Here is a 12,728-nt window from a genome sequence, read left to right on the forward strand (position 1 = left end):
ACTTTCAAAGTTTTCCCAATTTTTCGGACTGACTGACCTTCATTTCTTAAAGTAATGATGGCCAATCGTTTTTCTTTACTTAGCTGCTTTTTTCTTGCCATAATACAAATTCTAACAGTCTATTCAGTAGGACTATCAGCTGTGTATCCACCAGACTTCTGCACAACACAACAGATGGTCCCAACACCATTTATAAGGCAAGAAATCTCACCGATTAACCCTGACAGGGCACACCTGTGAAGTGAAAACCATTCCCGGTGACTACCTCTTGAAGCTCATCAAGAGAATGCCAAGAGTGTGCAAAGCAGTCATCAAAGCAAATGGTGGATACTTTGAAGAACCTAGAATATAAGACATATTTTCAGTTGTTTCACACTTTTTTTGTTAAGTATATAATTCCACATGTGTTAATTCATAGTTTTGATGCCTTCAGTGTGAATGTACAATTTTCATAATCATGAAAATACAGAAAAATCTTTAAATGAGAAGGTGTCCAAACTTTTGGTCTGTACTGTACGTTCAACATACATACAACATACTACATACATACAACATACATACATTCAACATACTACATACAATACATTCATACATTACATACAATACATACATATAACATACAGTACATATAACAGAGTACATACTCACCATCACTTGTTACTTTGATCCCCGAAGCCAATGTCACCTGTAAAAAATATTAAAATAACAAACAAACAGTATAATACCTGATCCGCAGAAATCCACGAGTGTCCCACGACGATCTCCCGTGGAGAGCAGCAGCATCTGCTGATGCGACCGCTCTCTAGGGGCTACAGGAATACTATGATGGGAGGGAGCTATCTTTCCGCACTGTATTCCTCCGCCACTGTAATAAATAGTCCCTAGTCTCACTTTTGGCACTGCTGTGTGAGAAAGTTCCCACGCAGCAATGGCATAAAGTGAGACCAGTGAACTACAGTAACCTCTCAGTGATGCACTGCAGGAGCCATTGTCTCCTGTCAGTGTGCCACTGGAGGTCCTATAGAGCAGTGACATCACCCGAGGTCAATGTTCTATAGGGGAGATCGTCGTGAGACACTCGTTATTAATTGGACTGTGTCGGACAGGGAGTATACGGTTTATTATTTTACGTTTTTTGCAGGCGCTGAAGTATGGTAAGTATGGTTAAAATAAGAATAATAAAATATTTTTTCTGGCTGTGTCTTTAATTTTTTTTAACCCTTTCACTATTCTAGTATTAATAATGGATAGGCGTCTTATTGACGCCTCTCCATTATTATCCCGGCTTAATGTCTTACAATAGCAAGGTGACATTAGCCCCTTATTACCCCATATCCCACCGCTACTCGGGAGTGGGAAGAGAGGGGCTAAGTGCCGGAATTGGTGCATCTTACACATGCGCCATTTCTGGGGTGGCTGCAGACTGGTATTTGTAGCCGGGGAGGCCAATGTTCATGGCCCCTCTCTAGGCTATGAATATCAGCCCGCAGCTGTCTGCGTAGCCTTTCTGGCTATAAAATATAGGGCAACCCTACGTAATTTTTTTTTGGGGTCCCCCTATTTTAATAGCCAGTAAAGGCTACGCAGACAGCTGCGTGCTGATATTCATCGCCTTGGAGGGGCCATGGGTATTACCCCCTTCCCAGGCTACAAATATTGGCCCCCGGCCGTCGGCTTTCGCCCTCTGGCGCAGAAAATTGTACAGGAGCCCACACCATTTTTTTTTCCATTTTTTTTGCTTTTTTTAATTAAACTCTCATTAAGAAACATCGGCCTTTCTATTATATATCTATGGATATATCGATGTATAGATATATTTATAGATAGATATATCTATAGATACATAGATGTGCCTATCCATATACAGTTAGGTCCATATATATTTGGGCAGAGACAACATTTTTCTAATTTTGGTTATAGACATTACCACAATGAATTTTAAACAAAACAACTCAGATGCAGTTGAAGTTCAGACTTTCAGCTTTCATTTGAGGGTATCCACATTAAAATTGGATGAAGGGTTTAGGAGTTTCAGCTCCTTAACATGTGCCACCCTGTTTTTAAAAGGACCAAAAGTAATTGGACAATTGACTCCAATGCTATTTCATGGACAGGTGAGGGCAATCCCTTCGTTCTGTCATTCTCAATTAAGCAGATAAAAGGCCTGGAGTTGATTTGAGGTGTGCTGCTTGCATTCGGAAGGTTTTGCTGTGAAGTGAACATGCGATCAAAGGAGCTCTCTATGCGGGTAGAAACAAGCCATCCCTAAGCTGAGAAAACAGAACAAAACAATCCAAGAAATTGCTATAATATTAGGAGTGGCAAAATCTACAGTTTGGTACATCCTGAGAAAGAAAGAAAGCACTGGTGAACTCATCAATGCAAAAAGACCTGAGCGCCCACAGAAGACAACAGTGGTGGATGATCGCAGAATAATCTCCATGTTTAAGAGAAACCCCTTCACAACAGCCAACCAAGTGAACAACACTCTCCAGGAGGTAGGCGTATCAATATCCAAATCTACCATAAAGAGAAGACTGCATGAAAATAAATACAGAGGGTTCACTGCATGGTGCAAGCCACTCATAAGAATCAAGAATAAAAAGGCTAGACTGGACTTTGATAAAACACATCTAAAAAAGCCAGCACAGTTCTGGAAGAACATTCTTTGGACAGATGAAACAAAGCTCAACCTCTACCAGAATGATGGAAAGAGAAAAGTATGGCAAAGTCGTGGTACAGCTCATGATCCAAAGCATACCACATCATCTGTAAAACACGGCGGAGGCAGTGTGATGGCTTGGGCATGCATGGCTGCCAGTGGCACTGGGTCACTAGTGTTTATTGATGATGTGACACAGGACAGAAGCAGCCAAACTAATTCTGAGGTATTCAGAGCCATACTGTGTGCTTAGATCCAACCAAATGCAGCCAAACTGATTGGTCGTCATTTCATACTACAGATGGACAATGACCCAAAACATAAAGCCAAAGCAACCCAGGAGTTTATTAAAGCAAAGAAGTGGAACATTATTGAATGGCCAAGTCAGTCACCTGATCTCAACCCAATTGAGCATGCATTTCACTTGTTAAAGACTAAACTTCAGACAGAGATGCCCACAAACAAACAGCAACTGAAAACCACCACAGTGAAGGCCTGGCAGAGCATCAAAAAGGAGGAAACACAGCGTCTGGTGATGTCCATGAGTTCAAGACTTCAGGCAGTCATTGCCAAAAAAGGGTTTTCAATCAAGTACTAAAAATGAACATTTTATTTAAAATTATTGAATCTGTCCAATTACTTTTGGTCCATTTAATAACAGGGTGGTACATGTTAAAGAGCTGAAATTCCTAAACCCTTCATCCAATTTTAATGTGGATGCCCTCAAATGAAAGCTGAAAGTCTGAACTTCAACTGCATCTGAATTGTTTTATTTAAAATTCATTGTGGCAATGTCTATAACCAAAATTAGAAAAATGTTGTCTCTGTCCAAAAATATATGGACCTAACTGTATCTGGCTGCTTTCACACATCAGGTTTTTGCCGTCAGGCACAATCCAGCGAGTTTAGAAAAAAAACGGATCTTTTTTTCCGCCGGATCCGTTTTTTTCTCATAGAGTTGCATTAGCGCCAGATTACACCTGATGGCCACACGTTTCATCCGTTTTTTGCCGGATCAGAAAAGCTGTTTCCGGCGGATGTGCAGAAGAACGGTTTTTCTGTCCAGAGAAAAAACGAACAGCGACGGATCTGGCGAAAAATGTATGAAACTGAGATCTGAAATTATGAATCCAGCCTCCGAATCTGGTTTTTCATGCATTTTTTCCATTGAAATCATGCACATCTTTCATTCTCTCTCTCTAAAAAAAAACGGATCAGTTGCATCAGCTTTTCACTATTTGCAATGGATCCGTTTTTTCATTAATTCGCCAGATCCTGCCTGATGAATAGATGTAGATGGATATATGGAAAGTTAGGCTACTTTCACACATCGCTGTTTTTTTTTTTGCCGGACAGAAAAAAACGTTCTTCTGTACGTTTTCTCCATCCACCGGAAACAGCTTTTCTGAAGGATCTGGCAAAAAACGGATGAAACGTGTGGCCATTAGGTGTAATCCGGCTCTAATACAACTCTATAAGAAAAAAACTGATCCGACAGAAAAAAAACGTTCCATTTTTTTCAAAACTCGTCAGATTGTGCCTGACGGCAAAAACCTGATGTGTGAAAGCAGCCAGACATATGGATAGATACATCTATATGTGTACAGATATATCTATCTATAAATATATCTATAGATCGATATATCCATAGATATCTAATAGAAAGGTCGATGTGTCTTAATGAGCGTTTAATTAAAAAAAAATGGAAAAAAATGGCGTGGGCTCCTGCGCAATTTTCTGCGCAAGAGGGGGCCAATATTTGTAGCCTGGGAAGGGGGTAATACCCATGGCGCCTCCTTGGCTATGAATATCAGCCCGCAACTGTCTGTGTAGCCTTTACTGGCTATTAAAATAGGGGGACCCCCCCAAAAAATGATGAGGGGTCACCCTATACTTTATATCCAGAAAGGCTACGCAGACAGCTGTGGGCTGATATTCATAGCCTAGAGAGGGGCCATTGATATTGGCCCCACCCCGGCTACAAATACCAGTCCGCAGCCGCCCCAGAAATGATGCATGTGTAAGATGCGCCAATTCCGGCACTTAGCCCCTCTTTTCCCACTCCCGAGTAGCGGTAGGATGTGGGGTAATAAGGGGTTAATGTCACCTTGCTATTGTAAGGTGACATTAATTCGGGTTAATAATGGAGAGGCGTCAATAAGATGGCTATCCATTATTAATCCTAAAGAAGTGAAAGAGTTAAAAACAAAATAAAGACACAGCCAGAAAAAAGTATTTTATTATTCTTAATTTAAACATACTTACCATCCTTCAGCACCTGCAAAAACTTAAAATAATAAACCGCATACTCCCTGTCCGACGCAGTCCAATTAATAACGAGTGTCCCATGACGATCTCCCCTATAGAACAGTGACATCGGGTGATGTCACTGCTCTATAGGACCTCCAGTGACACACTGACAGGAGACAATGGCTCCTGCAGTGCATCACTGAGAGGTTACTATAGTTCACTGGTCTCACTTTATGCCATTGCTGCGTGCACAGCAGTGCCAAAAGTGAGACTAGGGACTATTTTTTACAGTGCAGAGAAATACAGTGCGGAAGGATACCTCTCTCCCGTCATTGTATTCCTGGAGCTCCTAGAGAGCAGTCGCATCAGCTGATGCTGCTGCTCTCCACAGGAGATCATTGTGGGACACTCGTGGATTTCTGCGGATCAGGGAGTATATTGTTTGTTTGTTATTTTAATATTTTTTACAGGTGACACTGGCTTCGTGGATCAAAGTGACAAGTGATGGTGAGTATGTACTCTATGTTATATGTACTGTATGTTATATGTATGTATTGTATGTAATGTATGAATGTATTGTATGTAGTATGTATGTAGTATGTATGTTGTATGTACAGTCATGGCCAAAAGTATTCACACCCCTGCAATTCTGTCAGATAATACTCAGTTTCTTCCTGAAAATGACTGCAAACACAAATTTTTTGGTATTAATATCTTCATTTAATTTGTCTTAAATGAAAAAACACAAAAAGAATTGTCCTAAAGCCAAATTAGATATAATTCCACACCAAGCATAAAAAAGGGGGTGGGCAAAAGTATTGGCACCTTTTGAAAAATCATGTGATGCTTCTCTAATTAGTGTAATTAACAGCACCTGTAACTTACCTGTGGCACCTAACAGGTGTTGGCAATAACTAAATCACACTTGCAGCCAGTTGACATGGATTAAAGTTGACTCAACCTCTGTCTTGTGTCCTTGTGTGTAACACATTGAGCATGGAGAAAAGAAAGACGACCAAAGAACTGTCTGAGGACTTGAGAAACCAAATTGTGAGGAAGCATGAGCAATCTCAAGGCTACAAGTCCATCTCCAAAGACCTGAATGTTCCTGTGTCTACTGTGCGCAGTGTCATCAAGAAGGTTAAAGCCCATGGCACTGTGGCTAACCTCCCTAGATGTGGACGGAAAAGAAAAATTGACAACAGATTTCAACACAAGATTGTGCGGATGTTGGATAAAGAACCTCGACTAACATCCAAACAAGTTCAAGCTGCCCTGCAGTCCGAGGGTACAACAGTGTCAACCCGTACTATCCGTCAGCATCTGAATGAAAAGGGACTGTATGGTAGGAGACCCAGGAAGACCCCACTTCTTACCCCAAGACATAAAAAAGCCAGGCTGGATTTTGCCAAAACTTACCTGAAAAAGCCTAAAACGTTTTGGAAGAATGTTCTCTGGTCAGATGAGACAAAAGTAGAGCTGTTTGGGCAAAGGCATCAACATAGAGTTTACAGGAGTAAAAAAGAGGCATTCAAAGAAAAGAACACGGTCCCTACAGTCAAACATGGCGGAGGTTCCCTGATGTTTTGGGGTTGCTTTGCTGCCTCTGGCACTGGACTGCTTGACGGTGTGCATGGCATTATGAAGTCTGAAGACTACCAACAAATTTTGCAGCATAATGTAGGGCCCAGTGTGAGAAAGCTGGGTCTCCCTCAGAGGTAATGGGTCTTCCAGCAGGACAATGACCCAAAACACACTTCAAAAAGCACTAGAAAATGGTTTGAGATAAAGCACTGGAGACTTCTAAGGTGGCCAGCAATGAGTCCAGACCTGAATCCCATAGAACACCTGTGGAGAGATCTAAAAATGGCAGTTTGGGGAAGGCACCCTTCAAATATCAGAGACCTGGAGCAGTTTGCCAAAGAAGAATGGTCTAAAATTCCAGCAGAGCATTGTAAGAAACTCATTGATGGTTACCGGAAGCGGTTGGTCGCAGTTATTTTGGCTAAAGGTTGTGCAACCAAGTATTAGGCTGAGGGTGCCAATACTTTTGTCTGGCCCATTTTTGGAGTTTTGTGTGAAATGATCAATGTTTTGCTTTTTGCTTCATTTTCTTTTGTGTTTTTTCATTTAACCCTGCTGTTTTGTTTGCATTAACTATAAACTTGTAGTGTTCCGGGTCACTATGACCCGGCTTATTAAACCTTGATTTTAGACACTCTAACTCCATTTTTTTTATACTTTTTGCTTACTAGACTGTTTGTGAACATGTTTGGTAGTAAAAAAAAGAAAAAGAAAAATGAACTAGAAATCTTTTTTTTTTGTTTTTATTCTGAAAAAACAGACCCATCCAATGAGCAAAACGAAAATAGAAAACTACACATATTTTGTAAAAAAAAAAAAAAACAAAACAATCAAATCAAACATTTTGTGATAAAAAATTAAAGATAATAAACATTACAATGTGAATATATTTACATGATCATATAAATTTACGGATTCTTGCATGAAAAACAATACAGATGATTTTTGCATAGAAATGTTTTACAGCCAGAACATGTTATACTCGTCTTGTTGTCACAAGTAGAAGGGCAATAGCTGCATCTTTTTCTTTTTATGCCGGAAGAGGCCATGGGGGTAGGAGCACACAGCTGCTCTCCAAAGAAACTGAAAGGTAACATGTCTGGGCTAGCATATGTGTACTGATAAGAGCAGAGAAGATAAGAACCCTTCTGAAAACAAGCAGATAAGCCAGGAAGACAGACTTACTTAGCAAAAAAAAATTATTTTCAAGACTTTACAGCTCAGCTTTACAAAGAAAAAAACGTTGCATTCTGAGCAGTCCGTTCTGCGCATAATATACACATGTAGTGCACACCTAGTGATCTCTCCGGATGCACTCTACATTTTAGAATAGACTGCGCACCAAAAATAATCAATATAAAGCCATTTTTATGGTGCGCAGATCTCCCCCCGGTAGAGCGCGTGTACGACCCCATTGAAATAATTTAGGAAATAAATCAATTGATATACAATAGTAGATGCAATAAATAGACCCAACTGAGGTTATAACTCCTTTATTTCACTGAAAATATGGCCTCACAGCTGTAAAAAACAATGTCGGGTCACTATGACCCGAACACAACAAGTGTAACTTTTTGCGTGTAGCAAAAAGTAAACGAATAAAAAGAAAATAAAAAAAATACTCATAGGTAGGACCCCCAAATGAGGAAAAGTCAAGGAGTCTCAAGTTTTAGAGACTTACAGAAAAAAATCTACAGGGCCGCAAAAAGTCTGTTCGGGTCACTATGACCCGAACAGAACAGCAGGGTTAAGACAAATTAAAAGAAGATATTAATACCAAAGAATTTGTGATTGCAATCATTTTCAGGAAGAAACTGAGTATAATCTGACAGAATTGCAGGGGTGTGAATACTTTTGGCCATGACTGTATGTTGTATTTTGTATGTATGTATGTTGTATGTATGTTGTATGTATGTAGCATGTTGTATGTATGTAGTATGTATGTATCATGTTGTATGTATGTAGTATGTATGTAGTATGTATGTTTTATGTATGTTGTATGTATGTAGTATGTATGTAGTATGTATGTAGTATGTATGTAGTATGCATGTAGTATGATTGGTTTATGTAGTATGTATGTAGTATGTATGTATGTGTGTATGTAGTATGTATGTATGTAGTATGTATGTTGTATGTATGTTGTATGTATGTAGTATGTTGTATGTAGTATGTATGTTTGTGGTTTTTTTTACATTCAACACATTAGCTGGATGATGGGACTACTACCGTCCCATCATTGGCTAATGTGTCAATAACTGTCATTGCAGCAGGCATAGCCCGATGGGACTTGTAGTCCCATCGGACGATGCCTGCACACACACAAAGACCCCCGAGAGGCCCGCACAGACTCCCGGCAGCCCGCACAGACCCCCGAGAGGCCCGCACAGACCCCCGACGGTCCCACACAGACCCTACCCACACACACACATGCACATTCTCCGCCCACGCACCGCCTACACTCCGCCCACACTCTTCCCCCCTCCCGAACTGGATGTGCTCACACTACACAGGCTCTTCATTGGGTGGTTCATGTGTCAATCATAAGCATTGTGCAAAAAAAAAAACGCACTTCCGATTTCCGATCACATTCAAAGATCGGAATCGGGATTCGGAATTCTGATCATAGTGAAAATCGGTATAATTCTGATTTTACATGATCGGATCGAGCAACCCTAATAATCATACAACTCAAAATGAAAAAAATACATTTCTAACATTTCAAAATATTATCAGTGACCAATATATCCACGCTTCTTTTCAACAACAGTCATAATCTTTCCATCCATGGAGTCTGTCAGTTTCTTAATCTGTTGACGACCAACATTTTGGCAGCACCAACCACAGTATCCCAGACTCAAAATTGCTTGGTTTTTCTTCACCACAAATCTCCCATTTAAGAAGGGCCCCAAATGTCTCAATAGGGTTTAGTTCAGATATGGAATAGCCAAGTCGTTATTCTTTCATCTTTATGGCCTTCTCTGGCAGCCAAGCATTGGTGACTTTAAGGTTAGGTTCACATTGCGTTAGGGCAATCCGTTAAGCGCATAGCGCTAGCGGATTGCGCTAACGCAATGTCTTTAGAGGGATCGCGTTTGCCGATCCCGCTAGCGCAGATCCCCGATCTGCGCTAGCGAAGAACGGACCTCAGACGCACCTCGTACGCTTCTTCACCCCTAAAAGGTGCAACTAGCCCCTGTCATGTGTGAGGCTGCAGATCGTCACACTGTATCTGGCTGCAGAAGGTCTCAGCATTTTGCTTTGCAGACTTCTTCCTGGTCCTTCTGAATCTATGACCCAGTAGCCACCTTCCCCCAGCTCTAATGGACACACCTGTATCTGGGTGTTTATAACTCCCAGCTTGCTGATGGGAGTTGCTGGTGATATTTCTATTTCTATTTTCCCCTGTTGAGGCTTGGAGCTACGTATGTGTTACTTCTCTGAGTCTTCTCAAGCAAAGTGTTCCCCTTGTTTATCTACCACAGCTGTCACTAGTAGTAGTGGGGATTGACTAATGCTCATCCTGTCCTTCCCTATGCAGGGCTTATTGCCAGGGTGAGGCAGGGATTAGATTCCTGCTCGGTGATAGGTGCAGAACCTATATAGGGACGTTAGAGCAGACAGGGTGACATTAGATCAGCCTAGGGGTCTCCACTTCATGCTTCCCTAGTGTTTTGGCTCCCTTCCCCTTATCCCTTTTGATTTGCACTTAGTCTTCCTTACACCATGTGTTACAGCTCCTCTTTAATAATACCAACCTACTTCAGTACTCCAAGTCCATGTCTGTTATTAATCCAGCTACAGGCCCATGCATCTGGTCTATCAAAGTCACTCCCATCTTATCAACCCATAGCACCTTTGAAAAATCAGCCTTTATATATTTCTTGGCCCTCTCTTGACGTTTCACCTTCTATATCTTGTTCAGTGGTGATTGGGTTTGAGCCTTCCTTACATTAACCATATAAGAACTGAACATCTTGCACTTCTGGCCATTCCAGGGAAGTTTCAGTTCTGGAATATGACAGCACTGGAGGATAATGGGTTCCTGGTAGAGATGGGCGAACCCGAACAGTAAAGTTCATGGTCCATACCGAAAACCTACTGTTCTGGCACGGCTGCCCGAACACTGGGTGTTTGTCACGCTGTCATGTGCATGTGTGTGGCAAACACTGCTTCTGATCAACGGGGAAATCATTCCCACTGGTCAGAGAGCCACAGTTCCCTACAGCTCCAATCAGCTGACACTTGCTGCCGCTAATAACAGCGAGCGCAGGAGCGGCAGATGTAAGTATTCATCTGCCGCTCATGCACTGTAAATAAGTAATTAAAAAGAAAACGGCGTGGGTTCCCCTGTATTTTTGCTAAACCCACGTAGTTTTTAAAAAAAAAATTATTTATTTACATTGCAGGAACGGCAGATGAATACTCCCATCCACTGCTCCTGGCCTCACTGTAATTAGCGGTAGCAGGTGTAGGATGATGGGATCAGTAGTCCCACCAGCTAACACCAGTGACTAAAGGTAAACTTTATACATCCAATCACAGCTGAGCGCTCTTGCTGTCTTTTGACAGTGTGGGAACCACGGCTTTATGATCGGCGGGGATCATTTCTCTGCCAAACAGAAGAGGTGTTTGCTATGCTGTCATGCACATGACAACGCAGCAAACATTGGATGTTTTGGCCCGCCATTCAAGTGAATGGGGTCCTGGTTCGGGTCCGGGTACTGCTCTGGTACCCAAATCCGAACTTTTTGTAACTGCTCGGCCGGACCCACCGGACCCAAACATCCAGGTGTCCGCCCATCTCTAGTTCTTGGTCATTTCACATTTGATTCTACTCGAATATTTGGCAGTTGACGTACGGCTTTTTTCTCAATCTGTTTTTTGAAAACCCTTTGATTATTTAAAACACAACATTTGATGGTTTTGTGATCACGCTTCAGTATCTTAGCAATTCTAAGAGTGCTGCATCCCTCTGTAATAATTTTAAAAAACTCTGACTTTTCAGAGTCAGTTATCTTTTTTGGCCTCTTTGTCTGAGGATATCAAGTTGCTAAAAAATTCACTCTTAAGGTACCGTCACACATAACGATTTCCTTAACGATATCATTGCTACGTCACAAAAAGCAATGATATCGTTAACGATATCGTTATGTGTGACAGCGACCAACGATCAGGCACCTGCTGGGAGATCGTTGGTCGCTGAGGAAAGTTCAGAACTTTATTTCGTCGCTGGACTTCCCGCTGACGTCGCTGGATCGGCGTGTGTGACACTGATCCAGCGATGTCTTCACTGGTAACCAGGGTAAACATCGGGTTACTAAGCGTAGGGCCGCACTTAGTAACCCGATGTTTACCCTGGTTACCAGCGTAAACGTTAAAAAAACAAACACTACATACTTACCTTCAGCTGTCTGTCCCCGGCGCTGTGCTTCTCTGCACTCCTCCTGCATCTTGTGTCAGCGCCAGCCAGCCGGAAAGCACAGCAGTGACGTCACCGCTCTGCTTTCCGGCTGACCGGCGCTGACAGTGCAGAGGAAAGCACAGCGCCGGAGGACAGACAGCGGAATGTAAGTATGTAGTGTTTGTTTTTTTAACGTTTACGCTGGTAACCAGGGTAAACATCGGGTTACTAAGCCTGGCCCTGCGCTTAGTAACCCGATGTTTACCCTGGTTACCGGGGACCTCGGGATTGTTGGTCGCTGGAGAGCTGTCTGTGTGACAGCTCTCCAGCGACCAAACAGCGACGCTGCAGCGATCGACATCGTTGTCGGTATCGCTGCAGCGTCGCTTAGTGTGACGATACCTTTAATGAAGGGTGTTGATATCCTTAGGCCACATCCTGCCTCGTTACACAAATACACATAAACTCAGCTGCTTCATGCAATAAGTTTATTATAATAAGTTTATATTATTATACAGTTTGGAGTAGGAACATGTACATAAAAATGATCATATGATAAAAATACTCACTTGCCTAATGTGCCAATGGTGTAGCATGGTCTGCTTGTGTAAACAGACAGTTAAATGATCGCCAATTGGTAAATATTTACTAATTGGCGGTGGTTTAACGCTGCTAAATCATTTGATGTATATGTACAAATTATCTAAAGTATTTGAAAAAAACTTACTACTTACACTAAGAGTGGAAGACAAGACAATGAAAAAACAATAATATCTTTTTTGATGTCTCATCTTGGGAGTCAACAAGCAGACAAGGAACTGATCCAAGCAC

At 41.7% G+C, this 12,728-nt stretch overlaps 1 protein-coding gene across 1 annotated transcript in view; it reads left to right on the forward strand.

Annotated features, from left to right (window-relative positions):
* Positions 1–12,728, forward strand: part of PLAAT1 (phospholipase A and acyltransferase 1) — a 196,281-nt gene that overhangs the window by 114,882 nt on the left and 68,671 nt on the right. The window lies entirely within an intron of this gene.

This window comes from Ranitomeya imitator, chromosome 5, assembly GCF_032444005.1.
Source record: "Ranitomeya imitator isolate aRanImi1 chromosome 5, aRanImi1.pri, whole genome shotgun sequence".
Taxonomy (NCBI): Eukaryota; Metazoa; Chordata; class Amphibia; order Anura; family Dendrobatidae; genus Ranitomeya; species Ranitomeya imitator.